The sequence below is a fragment of the Cornus florida genome, unplaced genomic scaffold (genome assembly GCF_030987335.1).
Source record: "Cornus florida cultivar Cherokee Brave unplaced genomic scaffold, ASM3098733v1 CherokeeBrave_3.0.0_Hap2_Chr03, whole genome shotgun sequence".
Classification (NCBI taxonomy): Eukaryota; Viridiplantae; Streptophyta; class Magnoliopsida; order Cornales; family Cornaceae; genus Cornus; species Cornus florida.
Window position 1 is genome coordinate 56,274,008 of NW_026775573.1, and position 14,558 is coordinate 56,288,565.

The following is a 14,558-nucleotide window of genomic DNA, read 5'->3' on the forward strand; positions in this document are numbered from 1 at the left end:
GATTGATCAAAGCTAATGTGGCATCAAAAATATTTTCTGGCCTTATCCACTTTGCTGAGCTAGCACCGCCTCATTTCGATCGATCGTAGACCTCTTCGATCGATCGGGATTCCCTCTTCAATCGATCGAGATTCCCTTTGATCGATCAAAACTCCTCTGGTGCATTTTCTTAGCTTCTTTCCAACTTTGCTCCTTAGCTCCAAAATTGAGCTAAATGGCTCTTATTAGCCTGTTTGAACTTTATTGACCTGAAATAGGTAAAAACACAAATAAGTACTAAGACATGAAAGTAAGATATATGAATAGACTAAAATTCCCTAACTTAGGTGCTAAAATGCGTCACATTTGAACACTTATTAATAATTATAAATATATATAATATTTTCGGGCTCGGGTTGAGCTTCGAGCTTCGTCCATGTTAACCCAAGTCCAACCCGAATTGAATTTGGGCTAAAAATATAAAGCCCAGGCCCAAACCGAAATTAGAAAAACATTGCCCAAGCCCAAAAAATTTCAGGCTGGCCTAGGGTTATTTCGGGTTGGGCCCTCCTGAGTTGCAGCCCTAGCCATAAGAGAACAATCTCTCTTTTTTGAAAGAATAGCTTAGAATTGGTCTCAAATTTATTAAAGCTATCTATGTTGATATGCTAAGCAACAATTTGGCTGTGCTTAAACAATACACAATGATTAAACAAAATAAGTATTTTGCTTTAACTTCTCACCCAAAAAAAAAAAAAAAGGATAAATTACTATGACATCCTCTGAGATTTGCCCTATTGACACCCATATATAAGTTAACTCTTTTTAAACATTGACACCCCTATCAATTTTTGCAGATAAAATTATTTTGAAATGTCCAAATTACTCTTATCTTCTTAAATCTTTTTAATAAAAGAATAATAGATAATCTAAAGACCATTTTGCCCATAATATTTAGGGAGAAAGGAATTATGTTATTTTTTAATTTTTCCTTAAAGAAATGGTGTTATTTAATTATAGGATGATGATATGATTGATGTAATACCCCTAATTTTATAAGGACAATTTTGGAATTTAATTATTGTATTTAATTGCATTTTATTTTATTATGTGTAATTTTATTGAATTATTTTAATTGGTTAATTATTTAAGTGTTTTCATTTGAATTACTTGTTGTGTTATTGTTATTTACTTGTGTTTTATTTTCTTTAAATTAAATGGTTTTATCTTTAGGTTATGTGGTTAGTTATTTTTTTTTATCTCATGTGTATTTAATTGGATTTTATTTTAAAATGGATTAAATTAATTACGTGAATTGACTTAGGGTTTTGCTTAAATTAAATCGTATCTTGGGTTTGAGCCAACATATAGTTGGTTTAGGATTTAATTTAGGGTTTCACTTAAAACCTATAAATATATAGGTATACGTCTGCCAAGGGTTTTTGTAAACCCTATTCACCATATCCACGTACCTGAGATACAGAGAGATTACAGAGGGCAAATTAGTGTGTTTTGTGAGACAAAATACAGAGAGAACCTTAAGAGATTAAGGGAGGGATTAAAGGAGGAGTTCTGGATTTAACTAGGAGCGGCAGAGGTTGATAACAACAATTGACGTTGCTGGAGTTGCTAGTGACGACAGTTTTAGATTTTCAACCAGAAATCAGAGGAAGTCTCTGTTCTATTCTTTCCCGTTAATTCTTGTTCTGTGCATGCCTAGTTAGACTCCAGGGATTTATTTAAAGACTAAAATGGATTAAACGAATATTATATCAAGTCTTGTATGCATGTATGAATTATATTAATCTCATTGACATAAGAAATTTGTGTAATCTTTTATGTTTCTGTTATTGGTTTCTTCTCGGTGTTTATGTTTAAGTTTTGATTAAGTTGAGATCATGATTATGTACTGATGATTAGTAACTACTCTGGGGCTGAGATTAAACTTTGAATCAAGTAGTAAAAAAAGTATTCAAATTTCACCGAAGAAATCTGTTTTGAATCGAATTAGTTTAGAACTGAGAATTCTGTAATTGTTTGCTTCAAAAAGGGTTGTGTTCTATACAAGTTAGGATTGGTTAACAATGGGTTAAGATTACCTTGGAACTAAGATTGAACCCTAGAACAACCATTAAGAACCTTACAGAGGTCTGGAAAACACCGGAGTCGAAGAAGATGCAGCAGAACGGACGACGGCAACTAAGGGGAGAAGAGCAGGTTGCAAAAAGAGGAGGAGCCGGCTCTTTCTACCTTAGAGTCGGCTCCAAAGGAATGTGGAGCTAGCTCTAGCATGCTAGGAGCCGGCTCCTAGGACAATTCAGTTGGCTATTTTGAAAAAAAGGGCAGGCTCTTTATTCTGAATGAGCCTGCTCTCAATCGAACGCACTCAGTTTGGTTTCTGTGCACTGTTTGGTCTGTATAGGGTGTTGGAACTTTGTTTAAGCTGTTTTAAATTGTTGTTGGGTCTGGAATAAACTTGTTATACTATGGAAAATATTAATCCATGATTGGGTTACGGATTGGAGCAAATTAAATTTAAGAAATATCGATAGTTGCTAACTGTTTTGAACATTTAAACTATGTACTGGAACTTGGAATTTTTCTGGCATAAATAATTTATTACTGTTTAGTTGTATTTAGATAGAAGTATAAGAATAGTAAATACTTGAAATCATCTATTTTTTATATGGAATAAATTGATAAGTATATTTTGTAAATTCTATCAATTTATGGATTTTATGGAGCACTTGAATGCTATGACTCATATTAGCAATTTTAATGGATGGAATGTGATGTTTAGGTTCTGTAATGATTTTCCTAAAGTCATGTGATATGTATTAAATTGTATTTATGCATATTCTGGATAATGGTTGATAAATAACAGTAATTATCTTAATAATTATGTTGGATGGATTGGATTGTATGTACCGATATGAGAAGGTGACATACTAGGTATGGACTAGTTAAAACACTAAGTTCTACCTAACTTAGATTAAGGTATGGATTAATCATATAGGTTAAGTCCATCACCTACTTGTGTCATATCAATTGAGAATTGAATGACCTACTATGGTTTCTGGATGGATTTATTATACATATATCAGACCACTATACAGATGGATGGTATTTTGTATTAGGAGGAGTATGAACTTTATATATATATATATTATATGGTGCCGTGGTATGAGCTTGAGGCTCATGACCATGGTTAGGGCGCATATATCACCTAGGATGGATAACTGGACATAGGTGTTATTCCCTGGTAGGTCTAGGTACTCATGCCCACCTTAGGGTGCGTATTTGCATGTTGCCTTCTATTCAGGATGAAACAGACCTGCTGGACTAGCGATCGTCCTATAGTGCGTACTATATACATATATGGACTACTCTAGATATTGCGGAGTCTTCCTAGGATGTATTTGCATATCGGATTACTGTTTGGATTGTTGTAGATCAGGACTTGCATGTGGGCCTGACCCACTCTTTTATTTTTCAGGTGTTCGTCAGTTCCAGGATTAGAGCTTGGACGTGCAGAGTAGATACAGATAGTCATTCCTCTGATTATGTAGGAATCTTCTCTATGTTAGTTTTGGATTTTATTTCTATTATTTCAGCTTTGGTTTGAGGATTTTTAATAAGGGGTCCAATGGATGGATTCCCGAGTTGTAAACTTATGGAGTTTTGGATTATCAAATTTGATTAATTATGATACAAGGATTTTCTTTTAGTTTCTTTTAGCTTATTATATTATTTCGTGTTTCACTTTATATTCCGTGTTCGATTTAAAATACCTTAATTGTTTGATATCCCTCGGGTTTGGGCCTGGGCCTGATCAACCCGTGTCTCGGATCCGAGGGGTATCACAATTGATATATATATATATATGCTTGCCAACTAACTAATATTACAAAAAAAAATTCACAGTAAAATCATTAAATCTGCAATATATATATATATATATATATATATATATATATATATATATATATAAATTTTTGGCACTAGCTAAAATGTAATTAATATATGCAAGCATGTTTGTTATTATATTTATGTTAATATTAGTTAAATAATGTGTGAGGCGAATAATACCATTTTAACAATTTCAAATAGTGTAGATACTATATATGTTGGTCCCACCTTTGAATTAGGATTTACTCTTTTAAATGTCAAAAAGACTGTCACATGTCCACTTCATTGGGTTTCAAGTGATTTTTGCATACATGGTGCATTATATTGATCTATAAAGGTAGTTTGGTCATTCCAAATTCTTGAGAAGACTATTCAAATCGCCTAAGAAAGGTGTATTGTGTTGACAGTTCACACTGTGATGAGCGCTGAAAAGTGCGCATTTAAACCCCTTAAGCTTAGGTGTTCTAGGACCTTTATCTATCTTATTTTTCCGCTTTAGATTGCTTTCGTATTATTTCCATTTTCAGGTACTTATCCCCAAAATAAGCTAACTCAGTCAAATAAGAGCAGAAATGAAGCAATTCTGGGATGAATCAAAGAAAGGAGCAAAGTAAAGTAAAAGGAAGCAAATGGTGGAATTTCAGCAACTTCGATCGTTCTTAAGAAAAATTCGATCGATCCAACTTTCATCGATCTCAGCACTTCAAGATGGATCTGAGCCATGTTTGTCCCTATTCAAAGATCTCAAATTCGATCGATCCAACTTGATTCTCCGATCGATCGAACCATCTTGTCCTTATCCAAATGATTGATCTTATCCAGATTGTACCACCCTACCAACCACTTTTGTCCTTTTCCCAAAAATATCTTCAAAATATCTCAGATTCATTTTTAACCAAAAAGGCGCCGCCATAGAGGATCGATCCAACTTAAGTTCGATAGATCTTAGCCATGTTCGGTCAATCTCACCACAAGTTCGATCGATCGAACTTCCAAAATCTCGAGAAAATCCAAATTCCAGCTCGAATTAAAAGTTGTCTCATATCCAATCATTGGAGGAATATTGGGTGTACGAGCCTAGCTCATTTGGGGTGATTTTTGACCTACCTATATAAGGAATATGAGCCACTTTTTGATAGAGGTTGGAGAGATATACTTAGACACATAGAGAGGAGGCTAGAGACACAAGCTTAGAGATGTTCCATCAACCAAGAAGAGGAGCAATCTTTACCATGGGGTTGGAAGACACTATCCATGAATGGCTAGACATCCTCTTGGGGCTAGAGTTAGCCCTAACCATGCTTTCTACATCTTGAATTATGTGTTTGTGAGGGGATTTGTATTATGATACATGTTTTGATATTTTTATATGTATAGATCTTGTTTATTCAATGATTTGTATGGTTTAATGCTTCCAATTGATCATTTCATTCTATCTATATGTCTATGTATGCTAGAATAGATGTTCATGTATTTGTCTCTATTTCTTGTGCTATTGATGCATGTCTATATATATTAATGCTATAGATCTAGAGATTGTCAAGACATAGTGCTTAATGGAATGTTCTTGTGGTTTATTTGATGGTTCATACTCATTTCTTGATGGATTGTACCTCTCCCTTAGTTTAGTTAGTTTAATTTCACGTCATTAGCTTAATTGTAGTGTAGTTGTTGTTTAGATGTTAAATGGGAGGACAATCCATGTTTGTTGTTTGATATTCCATACTTATTAATACAAGTGGCATATTTCTCTAATTTTGTGTTGTGTTTGGATTATGAGCTTAAAGAGGAATTAATGGCTTAATTTGATATATTGTGCTATTCATTGTGTTGTCTAGACAATATATGCTTAATTGGTCATCCATGCTTGTTGAAACAACCACACACACACCATTATTACAATACATGTTTTTCCCCTCATTAATCATTCATTAAGGGTGTAGAAGAGTTATGCTTTGTGGTGATCTCTAAACCCCAAGATTTTTTTCTCTCTTATTTTACCTTTATTGCATTATTGTTTACTTTAGTTTAAATTGCATCTTAGTGTAATTCAACCACCAACCAATCTTTTGATCACTCGACCTACTAACCCTAATCTTGATTCCACAACCTAACATGACCTCGCAATCCCTTGGGACGATCCCTACTTGCCCTAACTACATTTTTAGTGAAAGGTAGTAGTGGCAAATTATAAATGTAGAATTTGGCCACACTCATCTTAGTCCACTTGCACACAAATTTGGTTACACGGACGACACCACCAAGTTTTTGGCCCCGTTGCCGGGGATTGATTAATTGGCAACGTCGTATTTGTGGAATCAATTAGGAATTAGTACTCTTTTGATCGTGTCTTTACTTTATTTTTATTTTTATTTTGGTTACTTATTGTGTTGGTTCTTGTTTGACTAGGAGCTTTGGGCTAGAAGGTGAGCAAAGGAGCTAAGCAAAAGCAAGGAAAAAGGCAAAAATCATAAAAATTGCTAAGCTAAAAGCTATAAAAAAAAATTTGGAGTTCAAGTGCTAAAGGACCTTTGTGAGATCTTTCTAACTCAATCTCTAGTTAAATCGTCGGCCCGCGTGGAGGCTTGTATTTCAATTCTTAGATAAATCGTGAGCCCGACCGCGTGGAGGCACTTTACTTTTCTTTGCATATTGTTCAAGCATGGGAGTATGGGATCATTGTATGTGGAGAAGTGTTGATTTATTTGTTGCGGGGGCGAAGTGTTTACTTAGTTGATTTTATTGTTGTGTTTCTTGCATTTCATGCGGTCTTAACCAACCCTATCATAACCAATAGAGAATCTAAAGGGTTATCTTGGTTATTTAGACCCGCATTTCATGGAACATCCCCCTTTCCACCAATTTCCTCCTGGAGTTCAAGCTCCAATTCCTTCATGATCATTATAATCTCCATGCACCTACTTGCATCATGCTTCCTAATTTTGAGGCCAATCAATATGAAATCAAACCCGAGACCATTCAAATGTGTCCACTCTTTTATGGCTTAGATGGTGAGGAGCCCTATAAACATCTTAATGAATTTTTTGAGATATGCTCCACCGTGAGGTACATGAATGTTCCGGAAGAAGTTCTTAGACTACTTCTCTTCCCTTTCACACTCAAAAACAAAGTAAAGCATTGGTTCAACACCTTGGGGCCAAATTCAATAACTTCTTGGTTACAAATGCAAAATGAATTTTTAAAGAAATTTTACCCCGTGAGTTTGACCAATGTTATGCGATCTTCTATTCGTGAATTTTCTCAAAGGGAAGGAAAGTTGTTGCATGAGGCTTGGGAGAGATTGAATGACTTGCTAAGAAAATGTCCACATCATGGTATTCCAAAATGGCAAGTTGTCCAATATTTCTATGAAAGCCTATCTGACATGCACAAGGACATAGTTGATACATCATGTGGAGGTTCATATTTTGGAAAACATGAAGATGATATTTGGCACCTTTTTGAGAAAATGAGTGAAAACTCTTTACACAAATATTATACTTCTCGGTTTGATCATGATTCTTATGAAAAAGAGAAAAATGCAAAAGTGTGTCAAATTGAAGAATCAAAAGAAATTGTAGCCGAGGTTAAGACTCTTTCTTAAAAACTTGATCAATTCTTGTTAAGTCAATGACCGGCTATCAATTCATCTCCTCTTCATCATATTTCTCATCCTTGTGAGCCTTGCATGACATGTTCAAGTGTTCTAAATACTACTTCCAATTGTCCCCATGGACATGTGTTTAATGAACATTTTGAACAAGTCAATGCTACATTTGCTCATCCTTATTCAAGTGCATATGTTCCAATATGCAATGACACTTCAAGTCCTTATCAAGCTAAAAATTTTCAAAGCAAATACATTCCACCTCATAAAGGAACGGAGGTTCCTAAAGGTTTGTTTCTTCTTCTTCTCATCATTAAAGAATGAATCACTTTTCACATCCTCAAATGTATGATTCCCAAGCTTGTTCCCATTATCCTCATGCACTTTCCAGCAATCCCACATTCGAAGATAAGGTTTTAGTGGCTTTGGGTAGTTTAGAAATGAACACCAATTTGTTGCATTCTCATTCTCAATCCATATCAAAGCTTGAATCCCAAATTGGGACTATAGCTAATGATTTGAATGCAAGAGAAGTGGTTAAATTACCTAGTCAACCCGAGAGAAACCCAAAAGCCCAATTTTATGTGGAAGCAAGCCCTTCATCGGGGTGTTCTTCCCGGGCCGGGCATAAGTGCAAGCCATCACCACTTTGAGAAGTGGTAGACAAGTTGACAATAGGGTTGAACAACCAAAGGAAGATAGTGAACCGGTGCAACCAAAAGTTGTCATCCGTCCCGTTTCCAATCCTACTCCTACTTCCATCGATGAAAATGTTCCTAAACAGAATCCTCAAGCTTCTTCACCAATTCCTCTAGTTGCAAGGTCTTATGAGCCAAAAGCTCCCTTCCCTTATGCTTTAAAAGAGACTTCGCCTTTCGGAAGGTAAAAAGGAAAAATTCATGACATGATGGAAGTTTTTAAATAAGTCGACATCAATCTCCCTCTCTTAGATGCAATTAGGCAAATTCCACCTTATGCAAAAAATTTGAAAGATCTTTGCACACAAAAGAGGAAAAGCAAGGGACAAAGCCCTAAAAAAGTGTTTCTCACGAAGCAAGTAAGCTCCATCATTCAACATAACACTCCACCTAAGTTCAAAGATCCCGGTGCTCTGACCATTTCTTATGTGATAGGGAACCATAAAGTTCATAGAGCTCTTCTTGACTTAGGAGCGAGTATTAATTTGATTCCTTACTCCGTGTATGTCCAACTAAGTTTGAATGAGTTGAAGCCACCTTCAGTGGTGCTTCAATTGGCCGATAGATCCGTCAAAACACCTAGGGGCATGGTTGAGGACATTCTCATCAAGGTTGATAAGTTCTACTTCTCGGTTGATTTTGTAGTTCTTGACACCGAACCGGTTGCCAATCCTACCAACCATATCCCAATTATCTTGGGAAGGCCATATCTTACCACCGCAAATGCAACCATCAATTGTAGATCCGGGGTTATGGACCTTTTTTTTGGTAATATGATGGTCAAGCTTAATGTTTTCAATGCAAGTCGACATCCTATAGATGAAGACGAGTGTTATCTTATAGATGTGTTGGATGAGGTTGTTGAAGAGTCAATTCCAACCATGTTATGAAACAACCAATTGAGGATAACCTTTCATCTCTCCTATCCGATGATCCTCTTGCTTCTTGTCTTCTTGAAATGTATGGAAATTGTGGGTTTGATGATAAAAAATCAATGAATGAAGTAAGCAATCTCATGGAATCTGTTGCAAGCTTGGATTTTCCACCTTGGAAAACTCCAATTGAACCTCTCCCTCCACTCTCTAGCACTCCACCAATCCTATCTCTAGTCTCTCCACTAACTCTTGAGCTTAAAACTCTACCTTCCAATCTCAAGTATGCATTCCTAGGCCCAAAAGACAGTCTTCCAGTCATCATCTCTTCAAATCTTGAAAAGAGCCAAGAAGATGCCCTCTTAAATGTGCTTAAAGAAAACAAATAAGCCATAGGATGGAGTGTAGCAGATCTTAAGAGAATTGGTCCTTCTATTTGCATGCATCGCATACTTATGGAAGAGAATGCAAAGCCTTTTAGGGATGCCCAAAGGAGACTTAATCCAAACATGAATGAGGTAGTCAAGAAAGAAGTGGTCAAACTTTTAGATGCCGGAATTATTTACCCAATCTCAGATAGCAAATGAGTGAGTCCAACTCAAGTGGTTCCTAAGAAGTCGGGGATTACCGTGGTAGAAAATGCAAAAGGTGAGGAAATCTCTAAGCGTACTGCCAATTCATGGCGTGTATGCATTGATTACCGCAAATTAAATGCCGCCACTAGAAAATATCACTTCCCTTTGCCATTTATTGATCAAATTCTAGATAGATTGGCCGGGCAATAATATTATTGCTTTCTTGATGGCTATTCGGGTTATAATCAAGTAGCCCTTGACCCCTTGGACCAAGAGAAAACTACTTTCACTTGTCCTTTTGGCACATTTGTTTATAGACGGATGCCATTTGGTTTGTGTAATGCCCCTGCCACATTCCAAAGGTGTATGATGTCAATATTCTCGGACATGGTAAAAGAGTATTTAGATGTTTTCATGAATGATTTTTCTGTCTTCGGGTCTTCATTTGATGCATGCCTCAAAAATCTAGATTTAGAGATGCTGTGAAACAAACCTTGTACTTAGTTGGGAAAAGAGCCATTTTATGGTTCAAAAGGGTATTATTTTGGGTCATGTTATCTCAAGGAGAGGAATTGAGGTAGATAAGGTGAAAGTTGAGCTTATTTCTGAATTACCTCCACCTTCAACGGTGAGAGAAGTTCGCTCATTTCTAGGTCATGCCAGCTTCTATCGCCGTTTCATCAAAGACTTTAGCAAAATTGCTCGACCATTGTGCAATCTTCTTGTCAAGGAAACTCCTTTTGTCTTTGATCAAGCATGCCTAGACGCCTTCCATAAATTGCGTGCTTTATTGTCATCCGCCCCTATCATACAACCTCCCAATTGGTCATTACCATTTGAAATTATGAGTGATGCTTCAGATTATGCCATGGGGTAGCAGTTTTGGGACAAAGAGTAGGAAAGCTTCCTTGTGCCATATACTATGCAAACAAAACTATCTCGGGAGCTCAATTGAATTACTCCACTACCGAGAAAGAGTTACTTGCCGTAGTATATGCCCTTGATAAATTTTGGTTCTTTCTCTTAGGGTCTAAGGTTGTTGTCTATTCTGATCATGCTGCTTTGAGACATCTTTTGACAAAGAAAGAAACAAAACCTAGATTGATTAGATGAATTCTGCTTCTTCAGGAATTTGATTTTAAAATCAAGGACAAGAAAGGCACCGAAAATGTGGTTACTGATCATCTTTCAAGGTTATTGATAGAACCTTCCCCTAGCCCACCAATTCATGATTCTTTTCTGGATGAACAGCTCTTTCAAATTTCCAATGGACAAATGCCTTGGTTTGCCGACATTGTGAATTATTTGGCAATTGGCAAGCTTCCAACTTCTTAGTTGAAGAATGAGAAAAATCGTTTCTTTGCCAACATCCGGAATTATTATTAGGAAAACCTTGTCTTGTACCGTTATTGTCCGGATCAAATTGTGAGGAGATGCATTCCGGAGAGCGAAATTCCAAATGTTCTTGTGTTTTGTCATACACTTGCATGTAGTGGGCATTTTAGTGCAAAGAATACCACCTTGAAGGTTTTTCAAAGTGGGCTCTTTTGGCCCACTATCCATAAAGATGCTTACAATTTTTGCAAGTCGTGTGAGATATGTCAAAAGATGGAATCAATGTCAAGAAGAGATATGATGCCCTTGACCAATATCCTTATTGTAGAAATCTTTGACATATGGGGCATTGATTTTACGGGTCGATTTCCTATGTCCTATGGTTTTCAATATATTCTCCTTGCCGTTGATCATGTTTCCAAGTGAGTGGAAGCTTGTACTACCAAAACTAATGACCATTCCGTGGTTATTCAATTCATCAAATCTAATATCTTTGCTCATTTTGGTATGCCGAGGGCTATGATAAGTGACGGAGGAAAGCATTTTTGTAACCAATTCTTAAGGCATTTATTTCTTAAGTACTCCGTTACTCATAAAGTGACCACTCCTTACCACCCTCAAACAAGTGGGCAAGTAGAAGTGTCTAACTGGAAAATTAAGCATATTCTTGAGAAAATGGTTAACACCACTTGGAAAGATTGGTCACGAAAGTTAAATGATGCTTTGTGGGCTTACCGGACGGCATATAAGACTCCCATTAGTATGTCTCCCTATAGACTTGTATATGGAAAGCCTTGCCATCTTCCGGTTGAGTTGGAACACAAAGCCTTGTGGGCGGTTAAAAAGCTCAATCTTGACCTTGATAAAGCCGGAGAAAACCGGTTATTGCAATTGAGTAAGTTGGAAGAGTTGAGACATAATGCTTATGATAATGCCAAACTCTGCAAAGAAAGGACCAATGCTTTTCATGATAAACACATTATGAAGAAGTCTTTTGAACCCGGTCAAAAAGTTTGGCTCTTCAACTCTAGGTTGAAACTCTTTCCCGGGAAGTTGAGAACCAAATGGGAAGGTCCTTATGAGGTCATCTCTGTTGCCCCTCACGAGGCGGTTGAAATTCAAAGTTTGAAAAAGGGGAACATTTTCAAGGTTAATGGACAGAGATTAAAACCCTACATTGAGGGACAAGTCTTTTAAAGACATTTAGAGGCTACACATCTAATAGACCCTGTTTATGAAGATATCTGGGGTTGCATTGCAAAATGGATGAATTTTCACCTTTTTGATCGATCTAACTTCTTGTTCGATCGATCTGCAGTCTCAACACTTAGAAATTTTTTTGACTTGCATCCAACCTGCATATTTTAGCACTCTGTCCCATCGTTTGAACTTGTTCCTAGATCAATCTTTAGTCCTCATATCGATACAATTTCTTGTTCGATCGATCTGCAGTCTTAACACTTAAAAAAAAATTGGACTGCATCCAGCCTGTATCCAAGGAGCCCTCTGTCCCATCGTTCGAACATTTCTGTAGGATTATGCATGTTCGATCGATCAAAAAGTTTTTGAGATCGATCTGACCCTGATCGATCTGAACATCTTTAGTTTAGCTTTTTCTTCCCTTTTTGAATTCAAAGCAGCATTCCGTCTAGCTAGAGACGTTAAACTTAGCAATCATTGTTCATATCTTCTTTCATATCAATAAATCTTGTAAATATATATATATATTTGATCTCATTTTATATTATATTGCTTTAGAATGCATGATTTGATTTTTCTTATCCCATTTGATATTTGATGTGAGTTTGCTAGTGTGTTGATTCCAAGTTTGGGGGAAACGTCTTTCGAAATAGATCGCAACCGAGCTTCATGTCTTTGCCACCACGGTATACTCTTTCCATCTTTTCCATTGTTCTCATTGCACATTGTGGACAATGTGTGGTTTAAGTTTGGGGGTAAGGTGTCTTGTTGCATTCTACTTAAAGTTGAACTTTTAATGCATAATTGAGATTTAAGATTGTTGCTAGCTATGATTTTGATCTTTTGAGGACTATATTGCTTAAAGTTAAAAAAATTGCTTGACTTGAGAGTCCAATACTCCTTGTATGCCTTGTGGATGCCATTTAGGAGTAAATTTTTCGAAAGATTAATATTATGCTTGCACTTGTGGTCCACATCATCCTGATTTTGTGATTGTTTTGAGATTCACTCTAGGATTCTACACTAGCACAGGCACACACTAGTATTCATTTGTGGGGTACATGCTTTGTTGATTATTGAATTGGTTATATCCCAATTGGGCTAGTAGTGCATTGAAAGCTTTCATTCTTGACAAGGTGGATAACAACCCCTTTTCACTAAGTAGCCGGGAATCTAGCCTCATCAAGCACTGAACTTCTCGCGCCGAAAGGTGGAGGGCCCAAACTCTAGGTTAATAATTGTATCCAAAAAAAAAAAAAAAAAGTTGCAAAAGTAATAAAAGTGAGGACTTCTCCCAAAAGGTAAGAAGTAGGAAATGATTAGATAGCGGTTGTTTTGATTTGTAGCCTAGCTGATTTGAGGTTGTAAGTCCGTAGGGGTGTTTGAATGCTTAATGCCCTAAAGCCGTCTGGTTTGGGAGTCATTGACCTAACGCTCGACCTCATGGATCTTTAGAAACCATAATAGATTAACACATTGCACCATATTTCCATCGTTGATCCTATAAAAAAAAAAAAGATCAACACATTGCACTATGTTTCCATCTTTGATCCGATATATATATATATATATATATATATATATATATATATATATATATATATCGAGTGAAAAAAATAAGTGCACCTAGAACAATAAAGCTTTAATAAAAGGTCCACTCTTTGTTTTGATGATTGGTACTAGATTTGTGTGCTAGTTTGAGGGTAAGGATGTGATCATTTCTTTAGTTGGTTTAGATAAAAACACACTTGATGTCGGTCCACTCAAAAAGGATTCTAGTGTTGTTTTGATTTTCATGATCATTTTCTTGATGTTTGGAAGACCATACTTGCTCGCTTGATGTTGAAATTTTGGGAGATTACTTAGAAATGTTTGAAACATTACATACTTGAGGTAGTTTTCTCCCAATGCTTGTTTGCAATATTGGTACCTCTTTTGAAAGAATGAGTTTAATGTTTATGGGTATCATTTCTGGAAACCCTCACGAGACTTCACTCGTCCACTAGGGGTAACCCAGGGGTTTAAAAGGCTTGTTGCATATGCTAAATGCAATCGTGTTCCCTACGAAAGTGGCACTATCATTTCATTGCTTTCTAGATTCATAGTTGTATAGTTGTTCATTTCATTCCTTTACTTTCTAGTTCATTGCTACGGACTTGCAATATTTAAGTTTGGGGGTGTGATGAGCGCTGAAAAGTGCGCATTTAAACCCCTTAAGCTTAGGTGTTCTATGACTTTTATCTATCTTATTTTTCTAGTTTAGATTGATTTCGTATTATTTTCATTTTCAGGTACTTATCCCCAAAATAAGCTAATTCAGCCAAATAAGAACATAAATGAAGCAATTCAGGGATGAATCAAAGAAATGAGCAAAGTAGAGCAA